The sequence below is a fragment of the Lucilia cuprina genome, chromosome 3 (genome assembly GCF_022045245.1).
Source record: "Lucilia cuprina isolate Lc7/37 chromosome 3, ASM2204524v1, whole genome shotgun sequence".
Taxonomy (NCBI): Eukaryota; Metazoa; Arthropoda; class Insecta; order Diptera; family Calliphoridae; genus Lucilia; species Lucilia cuprina.
This window is the reverse complement of record NC_060951.1, coordinates 17,553,776-17,572,073: the sequence shown is the minus strand read 5'-3', so window position 1 is coordinate 17,572,073 and position 18,298 is coordinate 17,553,776. Positions and strand designations below refer to the sequence as shown.

The following is an 18,298-nucleotide window of genomic DNA, read 5'->3' as shown; positions in this document are numbered from 1 at the left end:
ACTTGATGTGTTCCCGATTTCACTCGCGAATTGTCCAATACCAATTGTCCTTTGTTAAAACACAAACCGAACGCGTAGTCCAATATTTGGCGAAGAGGACCAATTATGATTGCGAATAAAACGAATAATCTTGATATTTGTCTTAAACGTTTATTTACAACCGTTTCAAACTGTACAAACAAAATAAATAAAGAATATAAAATCAGTGTTCTATTTTTCGGCAGAGTTGGGAACGTTCCTAAACAGGCGATATCAGAAGATAGAACTAAATCTAAGACCGTATTGTATTGTATGAAAGCTTTAACTGAATAATTTCCCAGAGGTGAGGTTGACATCATATGGCTTTAAAGCTATTACATTCGGGTGAATGTAATAACAACAAAATGTTGGGAAAGCCGATGTTTTATTTATATATAGACTTTGATATACGATGGCTGTCAAAATTCATTATAAATATTTGACAGTGAGCATATACTTCATAGTTTGGAGGCATTTTATTAGTATACTTCTATTTTGAATTGAATTCTGTTTCTGCTTAACCCTCACAGTAGTATGTTTTTGAGCACCACTGTTTTAAAGGGAAGGGAGCTTGAGGCAGTTAACCTGACAAACGCAAAACCATTCGACGCAACAAAAGCTGAACTAAAAATATGGATAAGAAAATCCCATAAGATCTCTTGAAATAATGAAACAGTGTACAGAACCACGAAAATTCTATGGGGTGACCCTGATGAGAACAAGATGAAAAATCTTCTCAAAATGAGCAAGTCTGAAGTTAGTATGATAGTACGTATTCTGAGTGGACACACAGGATTACGAGCACATTTATGCAAAATTGGACGTGCGGATTCAGACGTATGGAAAGCATGTGGAGAGACAGTGAAACTCTGGAGCAATTTCTTTGCCACTGCCAGGCATTCGTCGAAGTTAGATCCAAGTATTTTGGAAGTGATATTATTCCGAAATTAACATTCCTGACTAACACTGATTGGAAGAATCTTAGAAATTACGTTCAGGAAACTGAGTTTCTGAACACTGAAAAATAATTTATTCAGTTTCCTTATTTTAATAATAAGGAGCGCACAACAGGCCCGATTGTGGCCTAGGTGTATTTCTTTTGATTTGATGTAGTATACATCCTCCTATCAACCTTACCTATCCTAACCTAGGAAATGACTTATGATCTAAAATTTAACATTTTATGTTGGACTTGAAAAAAAATATATTAAAATGTATTGATTGTAAAAGGTAATTTATTTTTTTACCCATAATAAAACAAGGATTTTTTATGCATCACTTGAATAAGGAATTATCATATTTCAAAAAAACTAAGTGGAATCTTGCAATTTAAATCGATTAATGTTAAACGCCATAACAATTACATAGTTTGTAATTGTTATGGCGTTTAACATTAGAATGCCCTTAAAAGTTCAAAAAAAATTTGCATAAATTTTATTTCATTTGTCTTATACTTTCCTATCAAGCTTCCACTAACCATTTATAAGTAAAACAAGTATGAATGTATAGCCGGGCAAAGTCGACCATATTATACCCTACACCAGTCAGTATCTTAAATTGGGGAAAATTTAAAAAAATTAACTTTATTCTGGAAGTAAAAATACTTATTTTTGGTAAAAAAAGATTTTTTACAAGAAGATTTAAAGGGGATTAGGGGAAAATATGTGCCTATCCTTATAAATTTTGGTAGAGGAATTCACGTTTACTTTAGTCTTTATAGGTGAATTTTGACCTTCAAGTCATTTTCTGAACGGAGTTTGTATGGGGACTAGGGTGAAATGAGGCCCGATCGGTACAAAAATCGCTAATATCATTTAAAGTTCTATAAAACTATGTTTTATAGAACTTTTTCCAAAAAAAAGGACGTACTTTAAGGTATAGGACAAATATTATTGTATGTAATAAACATCAGCACAAACCCAATATACTCACTAAAGTGGTGTAGGGTATTAAAATATATTTAATTAAAATTTTCATACAACTTTTATCATATTGATCTCTTTTACTATATTTCTATTATTAATCTTATATTATAAAATGTAATAAATGCTTCCAACAACTTTTTATTGCCCGACAAAATTATATAAGATTAAACCTTTTATATACATTTGTACATAGCTAAGCTCCTTACTTCTGAAAAGATTCACAATCCCAAAAATTTAAAATAATCTTACTATAGATACTGTGATAATAAGTATGTATTATATTCAAAAATATGTTGAAAAGTGAATTTTCAGTAAATTATTAAATTGTACGCAATTTCAGTAATCAGTAAAATACTGCATTTTTTGAAGTAACCAGTAAATTTATTGAAATTTTTTGCAATAACCAGTAAAATTTACTGAATACTGAAAATTTTTACAGTAACCAGTAAAAACTTACTGAATACTGACTTTTTTCAGAAAGCAGTAAAACTTAAAGAACTCCGCCACCTCTGGTGTTCTTACGATGAAAATGTCTTTCTTTGTCTTTATTAAGTCTTGAATATAAAAGCTGTATCCATTTGACCCAGAAAACCAACTTTGAACAATTTATTCCTTCAAGTCATTGTATTCGTTGTATATTGGACGCCCTGAGATTCTAATTTAATAGTAGTTTCTTTTGTAGGTTTCCACAAAATGTGAATTGACATGACTCTATCATACGACAAACTCTGCAAAAACTTCCATTTACTCCGCTTTCTTTGCAAAATTTTTCGAGGACATTCAGGAATTTAAAATATCTCTTCAGTTTATTTTTTTTTACAATTTTCTTAGCGTTGTTGCGTTTTTGTACGTACATTCTTTAATATTTTTACTGCAGTTTTAAATCTTCCTAAAGTAACAGCAAACAATTGGCTGTTTATTTCTTAGTTATTCTATTATATTGGATTTTAAAACTACTCTATTTCCTTTTTTGGAAGTTTTATAAGCTTTTCCCTGACCAATTCTAAATACTACTATTTAATTAACTTTAAAAGATGCGACTTACCAGATTCTGCCAAGTTTCTATAAAATGCAATAATTTATTATTCAAGTGACGCCTTAAAAACCCTTATTTTGTTATAGGTATAGAGAAAAAACTGAATTTCATAAAAAGAGACCAACAAATCAGCTCACTTTTTCACATAACTAATAGTAAACAAGTAAGAGTGCTATATTCGGCTATGTCGAATCTAATATACCCACCATCAAACCGTATGCCGTAAAAGGAATACTCTATTGCTATATTCTTATTTTCAAGTCAGTAATGAGCGTTAAAGTGATGTTCCGAAGGGGACCTTATATGGAGGGTGGGGTCAATTATGGACCGATCCTCATAAAATTTGGTTGGGAGATTTATATGTCGAATTTCACCGTTATATTCTTAATTATAAGCTAGTAATGAACCCTATATTGAATTTCCGAAGGGGCCTTATATGGGGGCTAGGGTCAATTATGAACCGATCCTCATTAAATTTGGTAAGGAGACTTTGTCTCATATAAAACTTATTAATGACGAATTTCATCGCTATACTCGCGACATTTAAAACAGATATGCCCGTTAAAGCTCTTTTTCGGGGGTCCACTTGTATGTTCCCATATCTGTCATAAAACAGTCATACAACAATCAATATAAGAACACCAATATCACAGAAAAATAATGGTCAGAGGCTGGGGGAAGGATTGCACAAAAACACTAATAAAAGCCCTGATCTGGTCATTATGGTGGAGAAACGGCCCGATGTACCAACACTTTGTGCCAGCACTATTAAATTGTTTTGTTTATTTATGTTGTAATTGTTGTTGGTGTGGTCTAGGTGGTTCAATAAATCGACTTTCGAATAATCGAACAATCGACTTTTTGTCGAAAAAAGTCGAAGTCGACTATTTTGTTCCAAAAAAGTCGAAAAGTCGACTTTGTTAATAAAAGTCGAAAACTCGAAAAAACTGTAGAAACAAGTCAAAAATAGTCGAAAATTAAAAAAGTGGAAAAAAAGTAAAAAAAAATCGAAAAAAGTCGGAAAAACTAGAAAAAGGTTAAAAAATAGTCGCCAAAAAGTCGAAAATAGTCAAAAAGTCGAAAAAATCGAAAAGTAGGAAAAAGTCGACTATTTATAAAATACTTATAGTCTAAAAGTCGAATTTTAATTAAATAAAAAAGTCGACTTTTCGTTTCAACTATAGAACCCTAGAAAAAGGTTAAAAAATAGTCGCCAAAAAGTCGAAAATAGTCAAAAAGTCGACTATTTATAAAATACTTATAATCTAAAAGTCGAATTTTAATTAAATAAAAAAGTCGACTTTTCGTTTCAACTATAGAACCCTAGTGTGGTCTAGCGGTTGTTCTTATAGCCTGTCTCACAATATCGAAATTACTATATCGTTCACACTCTAAACGAAAGAAAGTTCGTTTTAACTATAATTTTATGCGAACGATGATTCGAACAACAAGTCAAAAGAAAATGTAAGCATTTTCATATAAAATTTGGATTCTCTACTTCGATCGAGTTGTCAAGTCTATGAACGTAAATGTCGAAAGTAGTCACTTGGAATTTTGTTTTCGACTTGGCAAACAAAAATAAAATTATAAAAAAATAGAAAACAATAAAGGATAGCAAATGGTAAGTAAAATATAAGATAAATATTGTTACGAAACTTCCTCATGGGCACATATGTGGTGTTGCCGACTAGCTCTGTCTCTAATATTTAGCGTGGTTCACAAAACCCTCACCACATCTCAATTTCGCACAATAAAAAAAAATCAATATATTAAATTGTACTGACACTAAAACACCCTACAGTACACCAACAGAAAACAATAATACAACTGGAACAGATGTCATATCCAGAAACATCTATGCCCTAGCCCAACCTATATCATCTTATTAACTATTCGAATGACCCCTTATCTGTTTTTATATTATCAACAACTTACCCTTTTCACATTTTTGCACACATCGAACTGAGATGACTAAAATCCTATATATTTATTTTACCAAATCATATTTATATTTAACAATAAACAAAACTACATTACTATATATTACATTTAACAATTAAGTGGCTGGTTTTATAAACTTTAACTTTTGGTTTCCTGTTCTCTATATTTTTTTTATCCGTGAACAATAGGATATATTTGAATAACAAAAAAATTTTTAAAACAAACAAATAATTATATAAACGCCAATAAAAAAACAAATAAAACAAGATCTATCTTAATTTTAAACTTAAATCAAAATTTACAATATTTTCGTTAACAAATTATTATTTATCTAAAAGGACCGAACCGGATATAAAAATATTGGCTTTTTAAATACTCGCCTTTAATGTTGTAAAGTTATTTCTTATGATCCCTAAAAGAGCTCTTTGAAGGATATTTTCGCAAACCTTAATATGTCTGCTCACAAAAAAAAATATTTTTTTTTCTGGTTCTAGATTAAACTCCAGCCTGATCCCCTTTTACAAACATAAAATTAACCTAGTATAATAAAATTTAACAAGCCATATACTAATTTGCATTAAATCATAAACTTAAACTAATTTCTTATTCTACCCTAATCCCTATAGCCACTGAGAACAGTTTATTTCATAAATTAGTTTTCCTTATAAGAACTGTTAAATAAAAGCTGCAGAAATATACTGTGGTTCAAATCTTAGCTACGGCTACCCTAGTTCCGAAATTTTAATCAAGCTTTTAAATTGAGGGAAAGCTCTTCCGTTTTCATACTCTATGAAGTTCTATCCAGATGGTGTTACTAGCAAAATTTCATAAATTTCTTCTGATGATGCCACTATTTATAATATTATACAGTACACAAAAAAATATTATTCGTTACCTTTTTATTATTTAAAAATAAAAAAATTATTCCTCACATAAGTTAGAACATCTGTCTGTTTTTCCCTCAGTATGGATATGGGTTAGCCTCCAGAATTGCACCATCAAAAATTATCTTTTTCTTTCCAAATAGATTTATTTCCTTTTTATTGTTTCCGATCTGTTAAAAACTACATATTTTCAATAAGAACACTACTTATCTTCTTTATTGTTCATATGTTAACACTTACGTGTAATATTGTTTAACTTTTACATAAAACTTAATAATATTATTTTGTGTTTCACGAACAAAATTTCTAACCAATATTAATTTTCTTTTATGAACTTTCTTTCAACTCTGTCACTTTAAGAATAAATTTGCTCTCGTTTTCATTTTTGAAGTTAAACTTAAATAAAACCTTAAGCAATAAACAAATACTAACAAAAAGCACATATAAAAACAGGTACCGGTGTTCAACAGAATAACTAACAGATTACACACAAATACAAATGTACAAGAAAAAGGGTCTATGTACTTTTCTCGTTTGGCCTTGACAATTTTCCGAATTTTCTCTTAAGATAGAAAATTCAATATGGCCATAGCATGTGGCAACTCCTACCATCTACATAAAATACAACTCTGAAAACAACAACTGAAACTAATATTCCAGTCTACACACTTATACTTTTACTTCAGCTGACATACACACAACAATTTGTCCAAAAACTAAAATACAAACAAAAACCAACCAATGTGAAAAACAGTGAATACGAAACAAAAATAATTAAAACATCACCACGAATATCCTTTCAATATGAAAGTTTAATATATATAATCCACGCTACGACCACAAAACTCAACAATACAATCAAACACAAAGAAGACAATCACCACACCAAGCAAACACGGAAGAAAACAAACCGGAACATAACAAAAACATGCAAGTGGAGCACTACACCTAAAACAAAAAAAATTAATAAGCCAAACACAGCAAACAAGGCAATTACAACACCAAACAAACAGCACACCCAAACGGAACACAACACCGACCATCCAAACATAGTGCCTCTGAGTTTTGGAATCTGTCTCGCCCGCAACAAAACTCCGGTTTCGGTGGCGATAGACACAGGGAACGGTGTGCGGGACAAAGTAATTAAGTGTCATTAGAGCTTTGGTATAATCTAAACACAATATTTGCTTGATCTCTGGTAAGTGTCATGTGTAGAATAGTCCAACGTGGGGAATTCTCACGACCCTGGGATTAAGAGTCCCACATCCTACCTCAGAGTTAGCCGGGCAATTACCAGGTAGGTACGATCATTTTCATAACAAAAAAAAATTATTCATACCCTCCTTATCTCCCTACTAGAAACTTCGAAACTTTACACGTAATCGACTGATTTATTGGAACGAATTTCAATGGACATCAAGCACTCTGCCGAAATTCTTTATGGTGAAAAGAAATCGTAGAGGCAACCCTTTCAAAAAAATCCAAATTTCTTGTTACTGATTTTTTTCAGTAGGGCACAACAGTGTGCCTTTTTAATTTAAACGAACGCCTAGTAGAGGCAAAAACAACATCTTAATAATTATTATTAATACAAATCGGGTTAAGCCTCCATTACTCCTTCACCTATTGAAATTTTTGGTGTCCAGTACTAGTGCTAATCTCTATTATCTTTTTAAAAGTAAAAAGTATAGAGATTACCGAATTTATCAGCGACGTGTTGTTTCATTGTCACGGGAAGTATTAAATATTTTCCATTTCACATAAGCATTTACTTTGTGAAAATTTATTCTATTTTCAGGTTAGAATTTCCTGAAGAATGGACTCTTTGGGCATTGCTAATCTGTTCACCTAGTATAAACTCTACATTTCTGTAAGAAAACAACTTGGGCAACAGTTCTTGACAACTGAATCATTCGTATATTTTTTATAGTTAAGGTAATTATTCCTATAACTAATATTGTTTTAAATAAATTCATGTATTCATTACACTATTTATTTCAGGTACTAAGAAGTTTATATCACAGCCAAAACACAAATCGGACAGACACAATATGGTGTATAAATAGTAAAATAATCAACATAAAAGGACGAATTCAGCTTACTATCTAAAAACAATATCAATTATTGCACTAGTGAGTAAAACTAAACTGTTATTCATATTGCATAATTTACCACTTCCTAATCCTATATTGCACTGTACTCACTTTATTTCAAATTACTGTCTTATGTCCTTGGCATGATAAACTCCCAGGGGTGATCCATTAAGAGTTTCAAGTTCATACATATTATTTCCCAATACTCTTAGTATTCTACTTTTTGTGAATTTTTTGCAAAATTTTGCATTTATGTTTTTACTGAAGTTGCTTAATACAAAATTCCTTCTGAATACTTCTTGCCCTGGGATAAATCGTATAGTCCTAGCTCCCTTATTGCTTGTGCATATTGTCCCTTATTGTTTCTCGAATCAACCTCAATCTATCTTTATCTTCTAACAAAATTAAATCACTATCGTCTAATGACTTTAGCTTCTTAGCAAGTTTATAATCTTGGCCTGAAGTGAACATTGTATGTCCAAATAGTGCCATGAAAGGGCTAACACCTATGGCGGAATGCACTGCATTTCTCAACGCCAATTCAATTGATGTTAAGTTCAAATCCCACTCTCTATGGTCATCCTTCAAATACACCCTAATAGCAGACAAAATACTTTGATTCACTCTTTCCGCTGCGTTCGATTGTGGAGAATGAACTGCCGTGCTCATATGATATATTTTATAATCTCTTATCATCTTCCCGAATTCTTTCGAAATAAACTGCTGACCGTTGTCAGAGTGTAATGTTTCTGGTACCCCAAAATTGTGGAACACTTGCTCTGTTAAAAACTTAACAACATTGTTAGCTGTAGCTTCTCTCATAGCTTTTAGGAATACAAACTTCGTTAGATGATGTAATACTAAAAATATATAAGCGTTTCCAGTTTTCGATCTAGGATATTTACCTAGGAAATCTATATACAGTTTTTGAAAAGGACGATCAGTGATAACCTCGTTGCCTATACCTGGTGTCATTCTTACATTTACAGATTTGCTTTCCTTACATTTCTCGCAATTGTTTACATAATTTCTCACTTGAACTATCATGTTTGGCCAATAAAACTTATTTCGTATGGATTCTAACGTCTTCCGTATGCCTGCATGGGATTTCTCAACTGGTTCATGCGCTCGTCTTATTAATTCATGAGTCAATGAATTAGGAACCCATAATTTCCATCGGAATTCTTCTGTCATATCAGAATCAGATGAATGACTTTGTTTCTTAAATACCAAACCATTTTCCACTCTCAGGTCAGGAAGTCTACTATTGTTTGTTGAAACTGTGGCTATCAAATCTCTATATTCTTCCGTTTCAAATTCTGTTGTTGCAAACCCTAATAATTCTTCCGGTGAATAATCTATTTCTTCCAAGGCTCTAGACAAAGTGTCTGCCACTACATTTTCTGATCCCTTACGGTGTTCAATTCGGAAATCATAGCTCTGCAACTTCAAGGCCCATCTACCTAGTCTACCATTCAAATCCTTCAATGACATAAGCCATTTTAAGCTGGCATGATCAGTAATGATCGTGAACGGCATTAGTTCAATATACGGCCGAAATTTGTTAATGGCCAGAACTGCGGCTAGACATTCTTTTTCTGTGACGCTATAGTTCTTTTGTGCCGGATTTAGTTTCATTGAAAAAAACGCTATAGATCTCTCATTATCATCATTGTCTTTTTGAAAAAGTACTGCTCCAACACCATAATTCGAAGCATCACATAGAACATAAAATCTGTTTTTAAAATTCGGGTGTGCTAAAACGGGGGCCGAAGTTAAGGCTTGTTTCAGTTTGTTGAAACTTTCAATAGCTTCCTTCGTTATTTTGAATGTAGTGCCCTTTTTTATTAGATCTGTCAGTGGTGTAGCTAGTGTAGAAAAATTTCTAATGAAACGCCTATACCACCCGGCTGTACCGAGAAAACTTCGAATTTCTCTAACCGATTTTGGGATAGGTATCTGTCTTATTGCCTCAATTTTATTAGGATCAGTCCTCATTATTCCTCCTCCTACAATAAAACCTAAGTAGCGTAATTCCTTGAAACAGAATTTTGATTTTTGAAGCCCTATTGTCAATTTGATTTCTGTAGACATTCTGCTACCCTTCTCAATAAAGCTATATGATTCTCAAAATCGGCTGATATTATTAGAAGATCGTCTAAGTAGACAAATACGTTGGATTTTAGTTCCTCTGGAATCACCTTATCCATGAGTCTACACAGCCTTTGCGCCGCGTTACATAAACCAAATGGCATTACTGTATATTGATATAACGGGCGACCAGGTATGGTGAAGGCTGTGTTGGCTCTTGATTTTTCTTCCAGAGGGATTTGCCAAAAGGCAAACTTCAAATCTACACTACAAATATAAAACGTTTCGTCTAGTCTACTTAGTATAGCTTCAATACTTTGAATAGGATAAGCATCCTTGACAGTTCTTTCATTCAACTTTCTGGCATCAAGACAAAGTCTATTTTTGCCGGGTTTTCTCACTAAAGTACAACGACTACTCCATGGGCTTTGACTTTCCTCTATTATCCCCAATTTCAGCATCTCATCTACTTCTGCATAGATTAGATTCTGTATTGCAGGTGACACAGGATAATACCGGTCCTTTACTGGAATAGTTCCCTCTATAAGCTCAATTTTATGGCATTCCACCTGAGTTCTACCTAATCCCTTTTTCTCAAAAGACATAAAACTATTTTTCACATCTTCTAATTGTAACAATTCATGATTAGATAATTCATGTTGCTCTACATCATCTGTATTCAGGGGATAATCTTTTTCCAATTTATCAATATTTATTTCGTCACTACTAAAAATTTCAGGAGCCAGGTTAAAACTTCTCCAGAAGTCTACTCCTAAGTAAGCTTCTTGGATCAAATCAGGACATAAATAAAATTTTTATTTTGATTCTTAAATTCTACAGGTATATTTATTTTTCCTAACACATTATATTCTTTACCACCTGCTGTCTTAATACTAACGAAAACTGGATCTATTTCTAAATTTAACTTATTTATAATTTCATGACAATTATTACCTAAAATACTAATTGAAGCACCTGAATCTAACAGACCATTAACTTCTACCCCACTTATCTTAATGTTGGCAAACACTCTCGGATCATTCTTGACATTATCTTTTACCTCACTACATATATGGAGAGATGATCTTATTTCCTGATATATTTTTCTTTTCCGCCTGAATTTGTTTCTTAATTTCCGTACTCTTAGCAATCTACACATTCCTACTTCCTCATTAAAAATCCTATTTCTTACTATATTATAATTTTTTAACCTATCTTCATAAGATGTATGTTTTCTATTTTTTTCTAATGAATTTCTACTATCTATGATATTTGTTTTTTTCTTATTCATCCTATTTAATACTAACGTTTTCTCTTCGCGTCGGGAGTTTGAGTGGAGCGTGACTCTCCCGTTTTCGACACACTCCTTATCATGTTTTCCAAACATTTTGGGCATTTGGGGGTAATAACTCCGACCATTCCACATTTATAACAAAACAAATTTCTTTGAACCGCTGGGCACTTCATGAAGGTATGACCTGGATGTCTGCAGTTCCAGCAGATCAACGAAATTTGATTTGTTTGTTGTTTGGTCGCAGGATTTATCTTGATTCTCATTTCATCGACTTGTTCTCAATTTTCTGATTCTGGTTGATTCTCATATATTTCTTCTAATCGTCTGGGACGCGCAATTCGTGAAGTTGGCATTATATTAGGGTTTTCTTTCTTCAAGTAATTTCTTTCTATTTCCTTACATTCATCACGTAGTTGCTCAACTGTATATATTTTCATAGGATATAATATCTGTGATAAACTAGTACGTAAATTTCTTTTTATTATGCGTATAACTTCATGCTCCGGAAGTGGTGCTCTTAATCTGGCTCTTAACTTTCGCATTGCAGAGAAATATGCGTCAATAGATTCCTCTGGTCTCTGTGGACGCTCTTCGAAATCTCGCATAAATTCATATTCACTACGATTTGATCTATATTGCTGTAAAAGAGCCTCTTTAAGATTTGACCATTTCCTAATATCTTTTTCCCTTATTACAGACCAATACCATTCCTTAGTTTCTCCTTTTAACAGTCTGTGAAAATCTCCCATGATTTCAACCCAAGGACATCCATGGTGTTGTTGGAGATATTCGATTCTAAATATAAAATCTTCAATATTAAGGTTTTCGGTATTTCCGTCAAATACAACATCCCATTTGTCGGTTCTCATTGAGGAAATTTGCCTATTTGCGTTTGGTAAGGGATCATTGGACCTGTTTAAATTGGAATCCGTTTCGCCATTGAGTGGCACATATTGAAATTCCAATCTTCGCGGAATTATATGCTGATTATCAGAATCATCCTTTTCTACTTCTATTCCATCATTCCTTTCAGTTCTTTCTCTCCCTTCTCCTATTTCTATTGAACCTTCAGATGATTTATTTAACGTAGTTATCCTTTGAATTTCCCTAAGCATTTCTGCAAAACCTAATCTCAAACTTTCTTGTATTTTCAGCTCAATATTCGTTTCTAATTTGAATTGATATTCAGCATTGGATTGGTTTATCAATTCTTTAATGAGATTAGCATATTCCCTGGGATTTTTTTCTACTGGTTGATGAGATTTCGGAATTAAAGGAGGTGGATATGACAGATTTGGAATCTGTTGAGGATTGTTATTCTTAGGAATAGCTCCCTTAGGTGGCATTATGGCTGTTTCCGGTCTTACTGTATTTTGAGGTGGGTTATTAATTGGGGTATTAATAGTATCAGACATATCCACTATATTATTATCCCTATTTTCCCTTTCAGGTTTCCTATTATCAGGCTTCTTGTTTGAATGAGACACATACATTTTAAATGATTTATATATTTTTTTTTAATGTGAAATTCAAAAAAATATAATTATCTTAATTTTCAAAACTAAATAAAAAAATCAATAGTTCTAATCTAATTGCCAACACTTAAAATTTAATTTTTTTATATATAATCAAAAAGAAAACATTGACCAAGAACAAAAAAAATTAAACAACCTGAACATAAAATAAACAATTGGACTACACTTTTATAAACACAAACACTCAATACAATACTTTACTTATTAGGATTTTAGTTTATATCTCGTTCTCTTTTATTATTGCAGAAATGTTATTATATTTTTATTTTGCTTAACATTATAAGTTGTTGATAATATTTTAGATGTAATTCCTTTTTTATGTCTCCTAACTTGGTATACTATTCTAGTAATATTATTTTGAAACCTCTATTATGTTCTTCTAATAGGATTCAAATTATTGTGTAATATTCTTCTTGATTATGCAAACTGATTTGTTTAAATCAGGACATAATATTTAGAATTTCTATTAACTTTATTATTAATGCAATCAATCAAAAAAAATTTTGTTTGGGCACTAATAACATATTAATTTTTAATAACTCTGTTTAATTATTTATCTTAATGATTTCTCTTTTAAATGTTGATTTTGACTTTTCATTTAACATGTAAATATCATATTGTAATTTACAATCAATGGGATCAGCACTATCTGAGATAAATTACTCAATATTCTATCATTTATTAAATGAAACTGACTATTGTTTTTGGTTCTTTTGATCTAAAAAAAATTGGGCGCCATTTACTGTTACGAAACTTCCTCATGGGCACGTATATGGTGTTGCCGACTAGCTCTGTCTCTCATATTTGGCGTGGTTCACAAAACCCTCACCACATCTCAATTTCGCACAATAAAAAAAATCAATATATGAAATTGTACTGACACTAAAACACCCTACAGTACACCAACAGAAAACAATAATACAACTGGAACAGATGTCATATCCAGAAACATCTATGCCCTAGCCCAACCTATATCATCTTATTAACTATTCGAATGACCCCTTATCTGTTTTTATATTATCAACAACTTACCCTTTTCACATTTCTGCACACATCGAACTGAGATGACTAAAATCCTATATATTTATTTTACCAAATCATATTTATATTTAACAATAAACAAAACTACATTACTACATATTACATTTAACAATTAAGTGGCTGGTTTTATAAACTTTAACTTTTGGTTTCCTGTTCTCTATATATTTTTTTTTTATCCGTGAACAATAGGATATATTTGAATAACAAAAAAAAATTTTTAACACAAACAAATAATTATATAAACGCCAATAAAAAAAAACAAATAAAACAAGATCTATCTTAATTTTAAACTTAAATCAAAATTTACAATATTTTCGTTAACAAATTATTATTTATCTAAAAGGACCGAACCGGATATAAAAATATTGGCTTTTTAAATACTCGCCTTTAATATTGTAAAGCTATTTCTTATGATCCCTAAAAGAGCTCTTTGAAGGATATTTTTGCAAACCTTAATATGTCTGCTCACAAAAAAAATATTTCTTTTCTGGTTCTAGATTAAACTCCAGCCTGATCCCCTTTTACAAACATAAAATTAACCTAGTATAATAAAATTTAACAATCCATATACTAATTTGCATTAAATCATAAACTTAAACTAATTTCTTATTCTACCCTAATCCCTATAGACACTGAGAACAGTTTATTTCATAAATTAGTTTTCCTTATAAGAACTGTTAAATAAAAGCTGCAGAAATATACTGTGGTTCAAATCTTAGCTACGGCTACCCTAGTTCCGATACAAATTTTAATCAAGCTTTTAAATTGAGGGAAAGCTCTTCCGTTTTCATACTCTATGAAGTTCTATCCAGATGGTGTTACTAGCAAAATTTCATAAATTTCTTCTGATGATGCCACTATTTATAATATTATACAGTACACAAAAAAATATTATTCGTTACCTTTTTATTATTAAAAAAAACAAATTGTTCCTCACATAAGTTAGAACATCTATCTGTTTTTCCCTCAGTATGGATATGGGTTAGTCTCCAGAATTGCACCATAAAAATTTTCTCTTTCTTTCCAAATAGATTTATTTCCTTTTTATTGTTTCCGATCTGTTAAAAACTACATATTTTCAATAAGAACACTACTCATCTTCTTTATTGTTCATATGTTAACACTTACGTGTAATATTGTTTAACTTTTACACAAAACTTAATAATATTATTTTGTGTTTCACGAACAAAATTTCTAACCAATATTAATTTTCTTTTATGAACTTTCTTTCAACTCTGTCACTTTAAGAATAAATTTGCTCTCGTTTTCATTTTTGAAGTTAAACTTAAATAAAACCTTAAGCAATAAACAAATACTAATAAAAAGCACATATAAAAAACAGGTACCGGTGTTCAACAGAACAACTAACAGATTACACACAAATACAAATGTACAAGAAAAAGGGTCAATGTACTTTTCTCGTTTGGCCTTGACAATATTCCTAATTTTCTCTTAAGATAGAAAATTCAATATGGCCATAGCATGTGGCAACTCCTACATTCTACATAAAATACAACTCTGAAAACAACAACTGAAACTAATATTCCAGTCTACACACTTATACTTTTACTTCAGCTGACATACACACAACAATTTGTCCAAAAACTAAAATACAAACAAAAACCAACCAATATGAAAAACAGTGAATACGAAACAAAAATAATTAAAACATCACCACGAATATCCTTTCAATATGAAAGTTTAATATATATAATCCACGCTACGACCACAAAACTCAACAATACAATCAAACACAAAGAAGACAATCACCACACCAAGCAAACACGGAACAAAACAAACCGGAACATAACAAAAACATGCAAGTGGAGCACTACACCTAAAACAAAAAAATTAACAAGCCAAACACAGCAAACAAGGCAATTACAACACCAAACAAACAGCACACCCAAACGGAACACAACACCGACCATCCAAACATAGTGCCTCTGAGTTTTGGAATCTGTCTCGCCCGCAACAATATTTATACTACTTTAACTAATAACAGTTTCAGTTTAAAGAAATCAACCATGCAGCAACTAAAAATGCTCGTTGCCTATATGGTAGAAAATACAGAATTTGCGAGGGTACTGGTGTTCCCCTGGATCAAAGAAACAAACTGTTGAGGAGAACTGAAAAATTTAACCCTAAAATTGAACTCCATTGGACCTCCAACACGTGCTTTACTTGAATGGAAAAAGGTACATTCGACTGTTATCTGTAGTCTAGTCTATAGTCTAGTCTATGGTCTAGTCTATAGTCTAGTCTATAGTCTAGTCAATGATGCACCGAAACCTATTTTTCAGTACACCGAAACAACGTTCAACTATATTACGGGCACTTATATGTTTTTTGTTGTTTCTTCTTTCATATACATCGCTTGGATTTCTAATTGGTGTCATTAGAAATGGTTTTAATTTATAACCAGCATCACCTAATACAAAATAAAAATCTTAAAACAAATAGATTTTGTATTATAAATTATATAGTATATTACCAAGAATCGAAGTATTTCTTTGCCCATTATAATATCTTTCTTGGAGCTTTTGGGTTGCAACGCTTTGCTCCCATATAAACGAGTCATGGTTGGCGCCGGGATTCCTAGCATCAACAAACATTATATTTGTTTTATGGTCACAAATCTAAAAAACAATTTAACTATAAAAGTTTATAACTAGAGTTAAACGTTGAGATGTCTAAGCTTACTCACCGCAAACGTTATTTTCAAAAAATGTAAGGCACTCTGTAATAATTCTGCATACAGAGGCCTTACATGTTGAGGAAATAATTTAATTTCCTACCGTTTGTTGGTAGCTGCCTGTTGCCAGAAAACGCAAAAATGTCGCAAGTTTAATATCCTCACGAATATATGTGCTTCTATGTGAAGGAGTACTATAACACTCGAACTTATGCAGCCACATGAGAAAGATATTCTTTGATACGCGGAAATTTGCAACAAACCTTAAACAAAATAATTTTGTGTTTTTTTATAAATTAAAAAAGTATAAGTACATACTTGTACTTGTTTGTGGGAATTTCTAGAACATTGGACATATCACGTAGTTGTCTTCGAGGCATAACATCTTATTGTTCCTCCTCGACATTATTTAGCAAATACACTGCTACCGTTAAATCCATTATGAATTATTTTGTTCACTTCACAATACAACTTGATAATTTTAATTTGTCAATTGTAATATTATATGTATTTTTATTTAAACAATTTAGTAGTAGTTTTTGAGAATTTTAAAATAGAAAAATTTCAATCTGGTACTACTAAATACGTAAGAAATGAAAATGACATACGTAAGAAGAGGCGAATGAAAGACTTTAAGATAGAGAAACTCAATTTAAGTCGAACTCGAGTGACTTACTTTCATTCGCTTAGGTTTTCATTCGATATTGTTAAACAGGCTATTAGACATTTTACAGAATAATCGGCATACTTTTTGTTAGACTTTTCCGAAGTATTAAACGATTAATATCAGACTTGTCTGCATATTGTCGAAGGACAATTTGTTTTTTTATTCCTATATTATTCTTTATTAAAGAGAATAGTTTGCACATTTTCTGAAGTAAAATACAAAATGGCTTTCGAAAAATATCCGATAAATCAGCATATAATCTGAAGAGAATTGTTTTTGTAATTTCATCAGACAATTAAGCGAATCATATAAATTTCCTATAGATATTTAACTGAATAGTCTGCACATTTTCTGGTATTTTTTGCTCGGTCATTTTGTTCCCATTTTCAGTACTTTTGTAAGAAAACTTTGCGATAACTCTGCACATTATCTGAAGGAAATTTTTTTTAAATCATGCAAAAACCTGTTTATATTTTGAAATTCGTCAACTGTACTTTACAAGGGAGTTTAATTTTTATTTTCTTTTATTTTCCCAGTTGGCCTTTTGAAATCATGTATATTATTGTACGAACTGCCGGACATTCTATCAGACATTTATTCGACTCTTCTCATATTTAATCAGAATTTTATACGAACTGTCTGTTATTTTATCAGACATTTAAAAGACTTTTTTATATTTGATCAGATTTTCGTACGAAATGTCGAAAGAATGTCAGTTATGGTATCAGACATTTGTCCGACTTTAATCAGATTTGTCGAAAATTCCTTCAGAATATCCCCAGGAATTTACATCAGATTTCGTAACGAATTCTCGCCGACAACTCTGCACATTTTTCCGAATTTCCTCAGACAAAGAGTTCCGAATTCCGAGCAACCCTTCATACAGTTTTCGTAACGAATTCTGACGGGAGTGGGTGCCAACTAAACAATGTCGGATTAAATATAAGAAAATTCTTTTTTTTTTGTTTTTTTGGGTTTTGATTAGGATGGCGGTGCGTCAAGCACTCATATTGCCAGGTTATCACACGTTTGTCCAGAGAAAACCCCACCAACCGACCTATACCTTCATATAGGAAGT

General features: G+C 31.6%; 1 long non-coding RNA gene and 1 pseudogene across 3 annotated transcripts; both read right to left on the bottom strand.

Moving 5' to 3' along the window:
• Nucleotides 1–13,010: 13,010 nt before the first annotated feature.
• Nucleotides 13,011–15,879, bottom strand: LOC124418696. Of its 3 annotated transcripts, none has more exons than XR_006940161.1 (3): nt 14,987–15,879; nt 14,761–14,926; nt 13,011–14,703 (listed from the first exon to the last, which is right to left on the bottom strand). It is a non-coding gene; the product is annotated as an uncharacterized LOC124418696 (long non-coding RNA). The 3 variants fall into 3 exon arrangements; XR_006940160.1 differs by having other exon boundaries at nt 13,011–14,679; nt 14,987–15,878; XR_006940159.1 differs by having other exon boundaries at nt 13,011–14,715; nt 14,796–14,926; nt 14,987–15,878.
• Nucleotides 15,880–15,951: 72 nt separating this feature from the next.
• Nucleotides 15,952–16,993, bottom strand: LOC111684477 (annotated as a pseudogene).
• Nucleotides 16,994–18,298: the final 1,305 nt, after the last annotated feature.